At 39.3% G+C, this 14,419-nt stretch overlaps 1 long non-coding RNA gene across 1 annotated transcript; it reads right to left on the bottom strand.

Annotated features, from left to right (window-relative positions):
* Positions 1-14,148: 14,148 nt before the first annotated feature.
* On the bottom strand, positions 14,149-14,376 carry LOC118751862. The gene is made up of 2 exons (XR_004994603.1): positions 14,278-14,376; positions 14,149-14,219 (listed from the first exon to the last, which is right to left on the bottom strand). It is a non-coding gene; the product is annotated as an uncharacterized LOC118751862 (long non-coding RNA).
* Between the last annotated feature and the right edge of the window lie 43 nt (positions 14,377-14,419).

Genomic DNA, 14,419 nt, shown 5'->3' with positions numbered 1-14,419 from the left:
TCGTTAATCAGATTAACAGTTTGCCAACACTGTGTGAAATCATGTTTATATTCACGGAAAAAAATGGACGTGTTTGGAAAAGAGGCGTAGCACCTCCCATACTGACTGAAAGTTTCATATTGCATATCTCTTCAAATGTTTGGGGTAAAGCACTCAAGCTTGGTATGGAAATACATATGTATGTATGTATGTGAAACTAATACCATACTCATGGAGAAAAATGAGAGTTATTGGAAAGGGTGGTGGGGCAACTCATATGCAAATTGATTTTTCTATGCTGCATATCTCTGGAGGTGTTTATTGCAGAGGACTGGAACTTGGCACCGAGATGTGTATACAAAATTAATTCCATACTCATGGAGAAGAATTTGCGTTATTCGAAAAGGGGACATGGTTCCTGCCGTACAAATTTACTGTTTTATACTGCTTATCTCTAGAGGTGTTCATGGTAGAGTACTGGGACTTGGTTCTGGGGTATGTAAAATCAATTCTAAATTCATGGAAGAAGATTAGGGTTATAAGAAAAAGGCGCGTAGCACTTCCAGTACAAATTTACTTTTTCTTGCCACATATCCCAGGAAGTGTTTGTGGAAGAATACTGGAACTTGGTATGGAGTTGTGTATACAAAATGTATCAATTGCTCATGGAGAAAATGTGAGTTATTAAAATAGGAGGCATGTCGCCTCCCATACATGCTAAAAGCTTCTCTAAAAACATATCTCTGAAAGAATAGAAAATCTCTCGAAGTATTTTAAATTTGTTATGGAGATTTTTTTTAAGTGCGTACTGAGAGAATAAATTTCATTAAATGGAAAAGGGAGAGCTGGGTTCGGCCTTGTAATGTAAAGCTCTCTTGAGGCATTTGCTACAGTAATGAGAAGTGGTATTTTATCAAGACCAGGTTACTATATTTGAGTTGGAAATATTAGAACCCGCCGTGGCACCTCCAAGAAGGTTACACGTTCACGCGTCGTATACCTGGAACCATTTTAAGGTAAACTTAGAGGGATTGATATCTTTCGTATGCCTAGCGCGCAGACGAGATTTTATAATTTCATAGTTTTAAACTGCCTAAATACCTTAACTCGCTTAAAAAATAACGAGCTATAACGAAATGGGCACAGAAAAAAATCTAACATCATTAAATTATTTTTCATATTTGTATAAAAGCGCGGGGTGAAACCCGCGGGTATAAGCTAGTTTATAATATAAGAAATAAGAAAGTTGAAGTTTAACCTGTTATATTTTCTTCGTTTTTTACTTGCCCCAAATAATTTGGGTATGGTTAAATTCTATCGAACTGCATTTTTGGTTTTTTCGTAGCTAAGGTCCGTATTGTAAACCAGGCTTAAGTCGTTGGTGTTTAATATTTTTCAGTTCATGTAGTTTTATTAGTTCTGTTGTTGTTTTATTTAATGCACTCGCCTGGAATTTTTACTGCAGACGGCGTGGAGTGATATTTTAGTTTTTCAAGGTGGCTTTAAATCAATGTTCAAGGTGACTTCAAGGTCGACTTGGATAAGGAAGAAGATTATGCCCGCAAAATGCCTTTAAAATGTTTTGAAGGTGACCTTTGACAATAACCTTTTATTGTTGTTGTTAATTTTTTTTTCACATTTTTACAAATAGTGACTACTTTGCTCACGAATTAAGTTTTCAACAATTATTTTTTTAATTGTGGATCTGTTTTTTTTTTTAAGTGAAACTTCTTAGGCGGCGGTATCGCAAAAATGGAGAGTGAAACTTTTAAAACTGAAAATGTTACATGAGTGAGAAGGAAGATATAGGTAGTATAGGGAAGGAGAAAAAAGAAAAAAAGCGACGCATGACGGGTACGAGTACCTACGTATGTATGTATGTTTGAATGCACATATGTACATACATATATATGTATGAACGAACTCATTGCGCATTTCAGCTCTGCCGCTTCCAAGCAATATACGTATAAATCAGGGTTGCTGCGAATATTCGCATTCGCATTCGCTACCGCGGAACTTCCGGATAAATGTTAACATGCGCATTCGCTTTCGCATTCGCAATAATCAATGCGGAGCTTTTACGAATGCGAATATTGTGTAAGTGCACTGATAAAACGTATATCTGGCAAACAAAAAATTTTATCCAACATCTGTTTGCCTGTGGAGATGCTACTTAAAGACTGCCCCCTACGTCGGCCTTCCTTCATAATTTAACGTCAAAGAGTAAGAAAATAGTAGGTATTTCCAGCGGAAATGTTCAACGGTTGGCTATAAAGGGAGTCGACTATTTGCGCGTGAAAAGATTACCTTTAGTTAGGTAAGAACTATGTAACTATCGAATATTATTTGACAAAGGTCTGTTGAAAAAACTGGACGCATCGCTAGTTTTTTCTACTTTTTCTTAGAAAAGTGTAATTATTTTTTTCTCATAAAGCTTATTATTCTTAAGTTCCGTGTTTACTTTTATTAGTCTTTCAGCTCGAAAACAAAAACATTTATTTTAATTTTGTATAAATTGTCAAAATTAGCACGCATCGAAATAAACATGAAATCATATGTAAATAAGTCGACAGCTGATGCGGCAGATTCCTTTCAGCGAATGTTTCCCATAGGTCGCGATGATAAGCCCTTCCAATCAAACGAACGTTTAATTATTTAACTCAATGTATTTAATATTAATAATGTACAAAAGGCGATTTAATTCACGGCAAGGAAAGCGATAGCGAAAACGAGACGTTGCAAAAAAACGATGATCGCAAAATCTTAGCAGAAAAACGAATACCAAACCAAAAAAAGCGGAGATTAACTTGACAGCTCATATTAACCCTTAGGCAGGAACGCAAACTTAACCTTTATGCATGTGCATGTATTAGCACTTGGGATAACTAATACGCGTGCATATCTGAATCCAACATACCGCCTCCCTTGAACTATCTTTGTATGTTCACTTCAGAATTTACAAAAATAAAAATGATATTTACAATAACAATTTCGATTAGCATCGACAAACTAGATCTTATAAAGTTTCGTCACAAAATAGATCTCCTTTCGTCGGTAGAATGCAAAGTTTCACTATCGCCTGACCTATTCTCCATTCGACGTTTTTAATGTTACTACTCGTACACCATGATTCAATAATACAAGGTTCGATAAACTGACAGTTGTCTCTCTCGCACCGCTCCCTTAGCAGTGGCACCGTATTGCTTCTTTGGAAATTTACATGGAAACAGTGTAGCTTTGGTGTGAAATAAAAGTATAAGCTTTTGTGCAATATCTTTATTTGTATATGCATATGAAGCATATTTAACTGATGAAAACATAAGCATTGGATGTTTATATCAGTCTCATAGTAGTCCTATTTTAATTTTGAGTCATTTTGCAGTTTTTCTTTTCTACTACCATTTTCGAAACAAGGGATTGCATTCTTGCCCTTTCTCTGTCCTCTGTAAATGCAACCTTTTGTAAGGGAGTGTCAAACCGCAGCTGTCAATAATTATCTAACCTTGTATTATTGAATCATGCTCGTACACGTCCATCAGCGCCAGGGTGACATTTTAACACGCGTGCAAGTAGCCACTTTGTAGGAGGCGTAGGCCTCAGCCGCAGCCACTTGGTGCGACGCTGCGAATTCACGAGGTACTCATCTCGCCAACGGCGCCAGAAATGCTGCCTCATAGTAGAAATCGCCTTCCATCGCTGATGTAGATTTCCACAGAGCCCTTGACCCTCAGGCTCTGGGATCGATTTCAGCGGTTCGCCAATGATAAAGTGTCCAGGCGTTAGTACCTCTAGGTTGTCTACATTTGCGGAGTAGTCGCTATAGCGGGCGGGAGTTCACACAGGCTTCTACTTCAGTCAACAGCTTGTTAAACTCTTCAAATGACAGCAAAGACTCTCCCAAAATGCGTTTCAAGTGGTATTTTATGCGCTTGATTCCAATTTCCCATTAGCCTCCCATGTGAGGTGCGCTTGGAGAGTTGAATCGCCATTCGATATTGGAATCAGCGAAAAAGCAGCGAAGCCTGCTATCTGCCATGCAACGTTGGAAGCTGTTACGAAGCTCCCTTTCAGCGCCAACGAAACTGGTGCCATTATCAGAGAACATGACTTTATCTCCATGACATTACTAGATCTCCCATTGATTGTGTGATGACATGGCGATTCAGATATGCGCATTTTACGCACTTATGGTAAACGGTGTGAACCAGGCTCCGAGCGCCAACAACCCAATAACAGCGTTGCAACACAACGTGCATTATACGGGGTCCCGCTTCGCGAGCGGAGAATTCTTAGGTAAAATGATAGGATGTTTCATATCAGGTGTAACTTCGGCGTGTTTCAGTCTACCTCCGACCCGTAGAACACCGTTTTCGTCGAGAAATGGATGCAAGCGCAAAAGACTGCTGCGTAACGGAATAGGCTTTTTGCGCTGCAAAGAGAAATCTCGTTAGAAAAATAAAAATGTTGTGTATACTTAATTAGACGGATTTCAGCTCCGGATATCTCCTGACAACTTGGAGGACCACATCGTTTCCCAGCGGTGGATTGAATACTCGTGCGCGCATTTTGGAGGAGTCGTAGAACATACGCTATAATGCGACACAGCTTTGAAAGCGAGGACCACTTCGTCATTATGGACCAATGACTGTCTGAGTCAGCGATGTGTACGCGAACCTTGCTTCGTACCCCCAACTCCGTTGAGTGCTGCTCTGATATACTTTTTCTCCAGCACTGTTCTGAAATCCTGAGAAAGCTGGGGGACCAGCTATTCTCTTCAGATCGGACATGGTGCCAGCACTCAGGCGGTAGGACTTCTTGGACATCAACAACACGGTTCGCAACAAACGTGACCCATCTGCTGGGAATGCCCCTGTAACCATGCCAATGAAATGGTTGAATCCGTCCAAGCATGCATCGCGCTTCGCACTAATTTAGAGGCGAGATGTGCTGCACACAGCTCGAGACGCGGTAACGTTGTGGGTTTTATTGGTGCTACCTTGAATTTTGATGAGACTAGCGCAACAGTGACCTTGCCATCACTTTGAAGGGTGCGAGAACACAAAACTGCAGCATAGGCTTGCTCCGATGCATTGGCGTAGACATGGAGCTCTGTAAACGATCCGACTGTTTCTAAGCCGAGCCAGCGGTTTACCTTTAACCTGGAAAGATGTTGCAGATCTGAGCGGTGTTGGATCCATTGCCTTGCAATTGTGTCAGGCACCGGATCATCCCAACCAACCTCAGCACCCCAAATGTCTTGAAACCACATCTTGGCTTTGATCGTTGCCAGAGCAAGCAATCCTAACGAACAGAGTACTAGCGTCGGACAGGAAAGCTCTCTTAGTTAACCCTACAGGCGGGTTCTTGAGATTGACTGCGAACGTAAAGTAGTCTCCTTCGATGTTCCAGATGAGACCCAGTGAGTGAACGTCCTTACCGTCAGCTAAGTAGTGCGAAATATTCTTAGATGCGTTGCAAATGCTTTGGTTCATCTCCACACAGTTAGACGCCCATTTACGAAGTTCGAAGCCCCATTCTCTTAGGATCTCAGAAACATTCCTTTGCAACAATTTGAGCTCGTTCTCGCACGATGCACCAGTTAGCAGGCCATCCATATAAAAATCCTTAAGGATGACGGCGACAGCTTTTTCACAACTTTTGAATGAACACTTAGCAGTTTGTTGCAGTGATTTGACAGCCAAGTGCGATGCATCTGCCACTCCATACGTAACGCGTAACATTCGAAAATCTTGAATTGGTAATGACGGGTCACGACGCCAGACGATTCGTTGTAGGTCAACGTGCTTTGATGGTACGCAAATCTGCAGGTATATCTTTGGCTATATCCGCCGTTACAGCAAAGCGGTCCCTTCTGAAACGCATCGAAATTGTATATAAATCTGGTTGCAGTTGTGGCCCGACGAATAACGCATCGTTGAGCGATTTCCCAGTAGTAGTTTTGACGGAAGCGTTGAAAACGACCCTCAGCTTCGTGGTTACACTCAACTTCTTTATAACCGGGTGATGTGCCTGACTAGCTGCGGTGCATACAGGTTCTATATGATTCATAGCAATTAACTCTTCCATAAACTCGTTGTAGCGTGAGCGTAAATCGGCATCACCAGTGAGTTTTCTCTCAATGCGAAGCAGGCTGCGAACAGCAAAACTTCGGGACTCTCCCAAAGAAACATCAGGTTTCAGTGGCGACTCGACTATGAATCGACCATCAGAAGACCTTTGGTGTATCGACTCGAAGTGCTGTTCACAAAATTGTTCTTCATGGGTGAGATGCGCCTTCCAGGAAAATGCGTACGATCCTGGAAAATATCACAGTGTAAAGACGGTAAACATGACGTTTACTAGACTAGAACCGTCAACACATCCGAACAGCGTTCAACCGAAGACCGTTCGCTGCGTCATTGGAGTGCCGGGTGGACCCTTTCGAAGTTCCGAGCATACGAGTTGGTCTATCACGTCCATCCCGACTAATATGTCTACTGTACCAGGCTTCATAAAGTGCGGATCGGCTAAGAATAACGCCTGAAGATGTTGCCATGCTGGGGCGTCAAAGGTCTGCGTCGGTAAATCGCTTGTGATTCTCGGTAAGATCAGCGCATTAATAGCATAGCATTGTTCTGAGCAGTAGGAAGAAGTACTGTCTGACCTCCAGATTGCGATGATCCAATCCCAGTGATGATCACCGTTGTTAACGTCCTTGGTAGACCTAATTGTTGCACACACCCCTTCGTTATGAAAGAAGCGCGCGAACCTGAGTCGAACAGTAAACGAGCGGGTTGCCAACGACCGGAACAATCACATACCTTCACCAAAGCAGTAGCCAACAGCACGGTACTTTGCGTTGCGGGTAGCGGGTTAGGACTGGAATTTAGACACGAGGAAACGGTGCCCGTCGGGAAATCAATAGCGGTTGAAGCGTTTGCATTTTCAGTCGGAGCAGCGACGTCACCGACGAAGTGAGCGGGGGTGTTGACGACGGTGCGCTGTTATGCAGTAGCGTTTGATGACGCTGGTGACAAATTCGGCATGCGGACGTACTATTGCAGCGTGACATATAATGTCCAGGGCTTGAGCAGTTTAAACAAGCCCTGGAGTCCTTGATGAATTTTGACTTAGCGGGAGAATCCAACCGATGAAACTTTTCGCAAGCATATATCTTGTGTGCTCCCTTACAATATGTGCAGCCTGTACTGTTCGTTTCTGGTACCGCGTGGAATACTTTAGTAGACTTTCCGGCTTTGTCCGCTGTAATCGATTTGCTCGCTGATGTTAGTGAGGCTGCCGATGAAAGCATGGTTAACGAACGGCACCTTATTTCCAAAAATGTGGTTAGCTGTTCAAAAGTCGGGGCATCATCCGTAAGGAGGGAAAGCTCCCACTGCTTCCTTGTGTCAAAGGCGAGTTTGTTCACTATTTCTTGAACCAACCAATCGTTCCAAAACTGTACGGGGTGACCTATTGATTTGAGCACGCGGATATGTTGCTGAAATTCATCAAGCACATTCTCAATAGCATCCGCAGTGTCACTTGGGGCTTTACGAATATCGGCCATTGCTTTAAAATGCGCTTCCACGATGACTCGCATGATGCGGGAATTAAGCAGGTCCCATGCTTCCTTAAAATTGGCGTCACAGATCTTGAAGCCACTGATCATTTTCAATGCATCACCTTTCAAGCAGCTGCGTAGATAATGCAGTTTCTTCCCGTCCGACAAAGTAGCGTTGGAGTCAACCAGTGACGAGAATGCGTCGTAACAACTTATCCATTCTGTGGAATCCCCAGAAAATGACGGTAGTTCCATCTTCGGTAGACGTATTGCAGCAGACACTGGCGTTGATGAGATTGCAGGTTGCGATGCCGCTTCCGAGCGAAAATTCTGAACGCGGTTAAAATTCGCCAAAGCTGTGGTGTACCACGTTTCGGCCTGAATGCGAACATTTTCTTCTAACTCAGCATTGTCGGTTCCGCAAGAAATCTCAACAGCACCTTGAGCAATACTAAAACGATTCCATTGCTCATTTAGTAATTGCAAATAACTTGTGATGCTTTCTGCATCCATTGAAATTGCTTCATCCATACTTTTTGCCATAGACATACCTCTTTATGGCATTGAGTGCAGAATCGCGTGATTTAACTGCGCATGACATTGCAATTTACCTTTGACGTGCCCTTGGTAGTTTAATTTGTTGTAGCGTACTTGCAGAGGGCAATTCAAAGTCACGACTAAAAACTGGAATATTACGCACAATGTTTATTAAACGATTACTTCACGATGATGCAATCTTTTTAAATGCGGCTTACACCCTTTTATTCAGTTATTTTGTAGCAGAGGACACACAGTAGGTATCAATATTAAAATACATATGAGGTTGTACATGTATCTATGCACTTTGCGAGCGAGATGAGCAATCCGACGATGAAGGACCAGAATGATGCGGCAGATTCCTTTCAGCGAATGTTTCCCATAGGTAGCGGTGATAAACCCATCCAATCAAACAAACGATTAATTATTTAACTGAATGTATTTAATATTAATAATGTACAAAAGGCGATTTAATTCACGGCAAGGCAAGCGATAGCGAAAACGAGACGTTGCAAAAAACGATGATCGCAAAATCTTAGCAGAAAAACGAATACCAGAAACAAAAACCAAGCGGAGATTAACTTGACAGCTCATATTAACCCTTAGGCAGGAACGCAAACTTAACCTTTATGCATGTACATGTATTAACACTTGGGATAACTAATACGCGTGCATATGTGAATCCAACAACAGCGAAGTTCACAAATTAAATAAGAATTAATTCAATGTGAATTTTATATCTATTGAGGAGTGGGACTTGGCATGTAATACAGTATATTTTGCTTTGCTGCCTCTATGCTTAAGTGCACATTTAAGATACCTACCCCAAAATGCGCATCAAAAGCATTATTTTTTAACATTTATAAGGAAACTGCTCCGATAGATGCATTCAACATACCTGCACATTGGCGATACCTGCCTTAAAAATTGTGCGACTAGTATCAATTATCAATCAAAGTATTACGTTTACCTGCACTGGCCCTACAATTACCTAATTTTACAACCTTTTATTTATTTTGCTCATCTCGCAGAACAACGAAAATGGCTATAAATTTATGTAGTTATATAGATAATTAGATAACATTCGGTAAAAATTTCGCTTGCAGTAATTTCTACATGGTAAGTGCTCCGCCAATATTTGGTTTCATAGGGATTCGGATACCTTCCTCATTGAAGTAGTAAAGAAAATTCGCTTAAGTGCCTTTTTCGGTTACGTGCACAAGTTTTTCGTGCAAAGAAGGATGTGCAGCTAAGCAAAAGATACTGTATATCGTTAGTATGGTATGGAAAGGGCTTAACTCACATCGTCGCTGAAATACAAAAAGCCGTAACTTCAATATCTTCCGTCTTCAAAAGAGTCACAACTCAAAATAATACGTTTGTCAGAAAATGCGAAAAACTATTTCTTAGCACATGATAATCATATGGGATTCGAACCGACGATCCCACTGACTCAGCCAGTTGCCTACGCACTAATTTACAAGGCTAACTTAGCACAGTGCGCAGGCAACTGGCTGAGTCAGTGGGATCGTCGGTTCGAATCCTACTGAAAGAAGTCTGATGAGGAAATGTGGTGATTTCTGAAATAGCTATCACTTCTACCATTTTTCAAATTATTGTTGCTTTTCCACAATAAGTTTTTCATTAAAAACGGCCTCGAGCTCAATAAAAATTGTTGAATGTTAAAGTTTGTAAATATTTTAAAGTAACTAAATATATATAATATCATTGTAACTTAAAAATAAAATTTCGTTTGTGCTTTATTTAAGTGGAAACATAATTATAAAAATGAGATCCATAGCTGCGGCGTTATTGCTTGAAGAGGAGAACTAGTCCCAGATTGCTGATGCGGAAATTAAAAGGCGAGGATTTAGGGACTTGTTTGATCTTTCTCAGATGAGTGAAGAGTTATAAATTCATCATGAACTGTATTACTCATCGCTCAAAGCCAGTGAAATTTATAAACGTTTTTTGAGCACTCCACAACATTTGCATTTACTACAGAGTGAAAGCTTTGAACGCAAATGAATTCCATTTTGAAGGCCGTCAGGAGGAGGGGAAGAACAAAGCTCCATAGAAATTCGAGTTCGACAACATACGCACCTCTTTTTAAAAAGTTAGTAAAAACGAGTGCAATAATAAAAGCATCTTTTTTTATGTAACTTCACATTTTATGTATGTATGTATGTAGTAAAGCACTACAAATATACCAGCAGAAATACTCTTCACATGTGTACATGAGTAAATGGAACATATATTTTAGAATACTTAAAAAGATAGGAACAAAAAAGAGAACATCATAAATTTGAGGAACTGAGCAATGTTACTTAACAGCGCTCTGCTACATAAAACACTGTTCCGCTTTTCCAGAGTACTTTAGTATGTTGATTGCATTCAGTAGTATTTGAAAACTTCATACCCACTAGAACTTGAGGGGAGATCTCCCTATGTGAGGAATAAAAGAGTACTCCCCTTAACCTGATTTCTGAGCAATAAGGGAGGTTTGTCGGTTTTGTACTCCTTTATTACTCGTTTAGGAATCAAATAGGAGATCTCCTAAGCGAGCGACGAAATAATACTCCCTGAGGCATGATTTGGGACCAATAAACGAGATTTGTCGGTTTTGTCCTCCTGTATTGCTCGCTTAGGAGCGTAATGAGAGATCTCCCAAGCGAGCAATTAAAGAATGCTCCCTGAGGCATGATTTGGGAGCAATAAGCGAGATTTATCGGTTTTGTACTCCGTTATTACTCGTTTAGGATTAAAAAGTGATGTCTCCTAAACGAGGAATCCAAGAGTTCAAAAGAAATTTTGTGTTTTCGGAAAAATTTATCATAGAAAAAAAAAACCAACAGAAAATATCTCTTATAGACGCATAAGGGGGACACAATAATCTAATTTGGATAGCACACAGATTTTAATAAAAGTCCGTTGGTATGTACCTCATCTTTTGTTTAAATATATTAAGTTTTTTACTTATAAATATACCGTTAAATACTTTTCAGATTGCGCAAATTAGTGTTTGCATTTAAGTAAGACCCCCGGGCTTAAACATCGCATGGGTGACAAAGATATCAGATAAGCAAAGTCACCTTCACAATTTCCCCGCTTGGTGGATTCCTGAACAGGCAAGCATCCTTGACACCCAGGAAATCATTAAAATGTCCGTTATCATTGCTCTCTTATTACTCCTATAGGAGGCTTTCGGGATGCCTCTAATGGGAGCACTCCCTTATTGCTCGTTCGGGAGGAATATGGGATGTTTTCTATGTGCACTCCCTTGTTGTCTTTTTTGGAGGTTTCTGGGAGGTAACTATGGGAGTACTCCCGTATTGCTCTATTAGAAGGTTTATGGGATGATAATTCTGTGTGTGCTTCCCGATTGCTCGTTTAGGAGGTAAAAGGGACTACTCCCCCTCCTAGGACATCCCATGTTAAAGGGAGTATACAAAATTACATGCCTATACACAGAAGCATAGGGAGCAATGGGGAGTATTCGTATACTCCCAAGGGAGTACTCACCGAGCAATCGTACGATGCTCCCAAGTTCTACTGGGTAGGAAGTATAGGAATACTTATGGTGCATTTACATGGTATGAAGCCATATGAACTGTTGATACGCTAAAATAGAGGGACTACATGTTCTTATGAGGAATTCAATGATATCGAGTGGGATGCATATAATAGATTTTTTCATATGAAAAATTATGGGGAGATACTGTAAACATACTGTTGTGATACTGTTAAGCATATGAAATTATAGCAAGTTGGATTTTCATACATCTTCCCATAAAAAGTTTAACAGATGCAGAGATACCAAGGGGGATTTTTCCCATTTTGATGCCTTTTTAATATAAAAACCCACCGAAAAGGAGGAAAGCGGCAACTCCGCCATTCACATACATGTCAAAAGTATGAATTTTAAAAATTAAAAACAATAAAGAAACAAATTCAAAACAAAGAAATTCTTTGTACTAGAACTTTTTAAATTGAAGCCACTCACGTTTAGTGGACAATAAAAATACGAAGAACTATGATAACAAACTTACAACAAGACATTACAGAACATTTTAATGAGCTTTATATCACGTTTAAGTAAAAATAAGCCTATATTTTCCAAGCTGGCAAAGAAATGAAAATTTGTATTTTTTGTTGTTTACACAAAGACTTGCCAAATATACATATAAGTCAAAATTATAGAAGGCATGTATACTTCTCCCTTTCATTTTTTCATACAGTTTATGCTTCTTTCTGGCTTTTACAAAAATGCAGAGATACCGCACTTATTTCGGTACAATATGATCGTAATGTATTTTCAATTCGAAATCAAACAAAAACATCCCACGAAAATGTTTGCGATTTTAGAACCATTAGTGAATATTTGCAAACTACTGCAAATAATAGAGTGCCATATCTTACAAAGTTCAGAGTATTAACGAAACAAACAAGCATTTTATGGCTTCATGTTTCCTTCAAACCGCATTGCTATTTTTTCTAACTTTTCCTTTTGTTTAGCGCTGTACAAAATTACCTATTAAGTTATATCTTTTAATTTATACATGTGAACTATTTTCAATGAGCATTTTTTCATTTGCTCCAGAATTTTGGGTACATTTTCTTATAGTACCTCTCATTCTTTTTTATATTACATATATACACTCCGAAGTTCGGGATAGTATTTTGAATATACCAGCAATATATGTAAAAGTAGTGGCGGCTGCTGTAGAGCATTACGCAGAGCCTGAGTTCAAGCCCAGTTTTTCTAATAGTGGTTGCCCCTCTGTTGGTAATAGTAAACCTCCGTGTGTATTCTGTCATGGAAACAACTTCTCATTAAAATACAATTGCCGTTCGGAGTCGGCGTAAAACTGTCCTTTACTTTGTGTGACAAAATCACGTACGCCGCATATCGGAGGAGAAGCTACGCCAAACGCTAACATATTGTTCAAGCGATATACATATTCGTCGTTTAAAATACAAAAGCGCGTATCGCGGTTCTGCAAAACCTCGGAACTGAAATTTGTGCCAAAAAAGATATTTGGACATCGGAAGCCCCTGACATCAAGCCCTTAGCCATTTATAATAAAATATCGATATAATAAAATATCGACTTAGACATAAGGAGAGAATATTAAGTTTAAAAGAGAGAACCGTTTTTAAAATTTAGGCAACCTCCCATACGAGGTTTTGCATTTCCTTGATGCGCGGTTTTGTACTTTAAACGAAGATATGTAGAAATATTGCATACATATTTTGGTGCCTTTTCAAGTATAAAATCCACTGAGAAACGGAAGAAAACGGCATCCCTATGATTTCAACTTAAGCCAAACGTTTCGTAAACAAGCAATTCTGAACAAAAAACTGTTTTTCCACAAAGATGTTTAAATGGAAGCATTACAAATATGGAAAAATAGCAATCCACAAGGCTTTATTGGCAGCAGGTCCTTTTTAAAGCACATTTAACAAAAAAATAAGCTTCTAGTTTCGAAGCTAGCACAAAATAAAATTTTTTTATTTGTTGTTTACAAAAAAAATATTGTCTAGTATACAAGTCAAAATTGTTAAATATATATCGCTTTCATTCATTTTTTCATAGAGTTGGTGCTTCTTTTATAGGAATATTCATACGGCTTATGAACAGATTCATACCATGTAAATCAGTGTCCGGCAAAAAGAGAACCCAACAAGCAAAATAAACTTAAAGAAAGGTTTTTTTTAGTTTTCAATTATAAACATTAAGCTTACAAAACGTTGATTTTTTGTTTATAAAACGCTTGAAAGTAAGCGTAATATAATCGAAAAGGAACATTGGTTATAAGCGTAGAAATATAAACTTGTAATAAATGTTCAAAAGAAAGCATTTTATAAGCGTAAACGTGTAAACTTATAATAAAGGTTCAAAAAAAGTTGTTTATAAGCGTATGAATATAAACTTACTAAAAATTTTCAAAAGAAAGCTTTTTATAAACATTTTTACAACCCTTTATTTAAAGGCATTTCATTAAAAACCCATACATAGTGTTCCAGCTCCGAGGGGCGCGAGAAATAAAAAAAACTAGCGTTTTTTGCTTAGGTTACACGCGTACAATACTGGGACGGGCGCAAAACCGTACTCCACACTTTACGCTGTTTTTATTTCCTATAATGTGTTTAATTAGGGTTAATTCGATTATAAAATATAAGACATTTATACCTACATTAGTTTTCGCTCCCTCTCAATCACAATATAACCAGTAAACAACCTTCGGTGAATTCGGCGACTGCCTTCCTCGGGGATGAATATGCTAGGGATGAAATTATTGGTACACACGCCTTCAAAGCACGCAGGGTTGCTTTTGA

This window comes from Rhagoletis pomonella, unplaced genomic scaffold, assembly GCF_013731165.1.
Source record: "Rhagoletis pomonella isolate Grant_MI unplaced genomic scaffold, Rhpom_1.0 Rhpom_scaffold_00001, whole genome shotgun sequence".
Lineage (NCBI taxonomy): Eukaryota > Metazoa > Arthropoda > Insecta > Diptera > Tephritidae > Rhagoletis > Rhagoletis pomonella.
The sequence above is the reverse complement of the archived record's forward strand: the minus strand, read 5'-3'. Positions and strand labels throughout refer to the sequence as shown.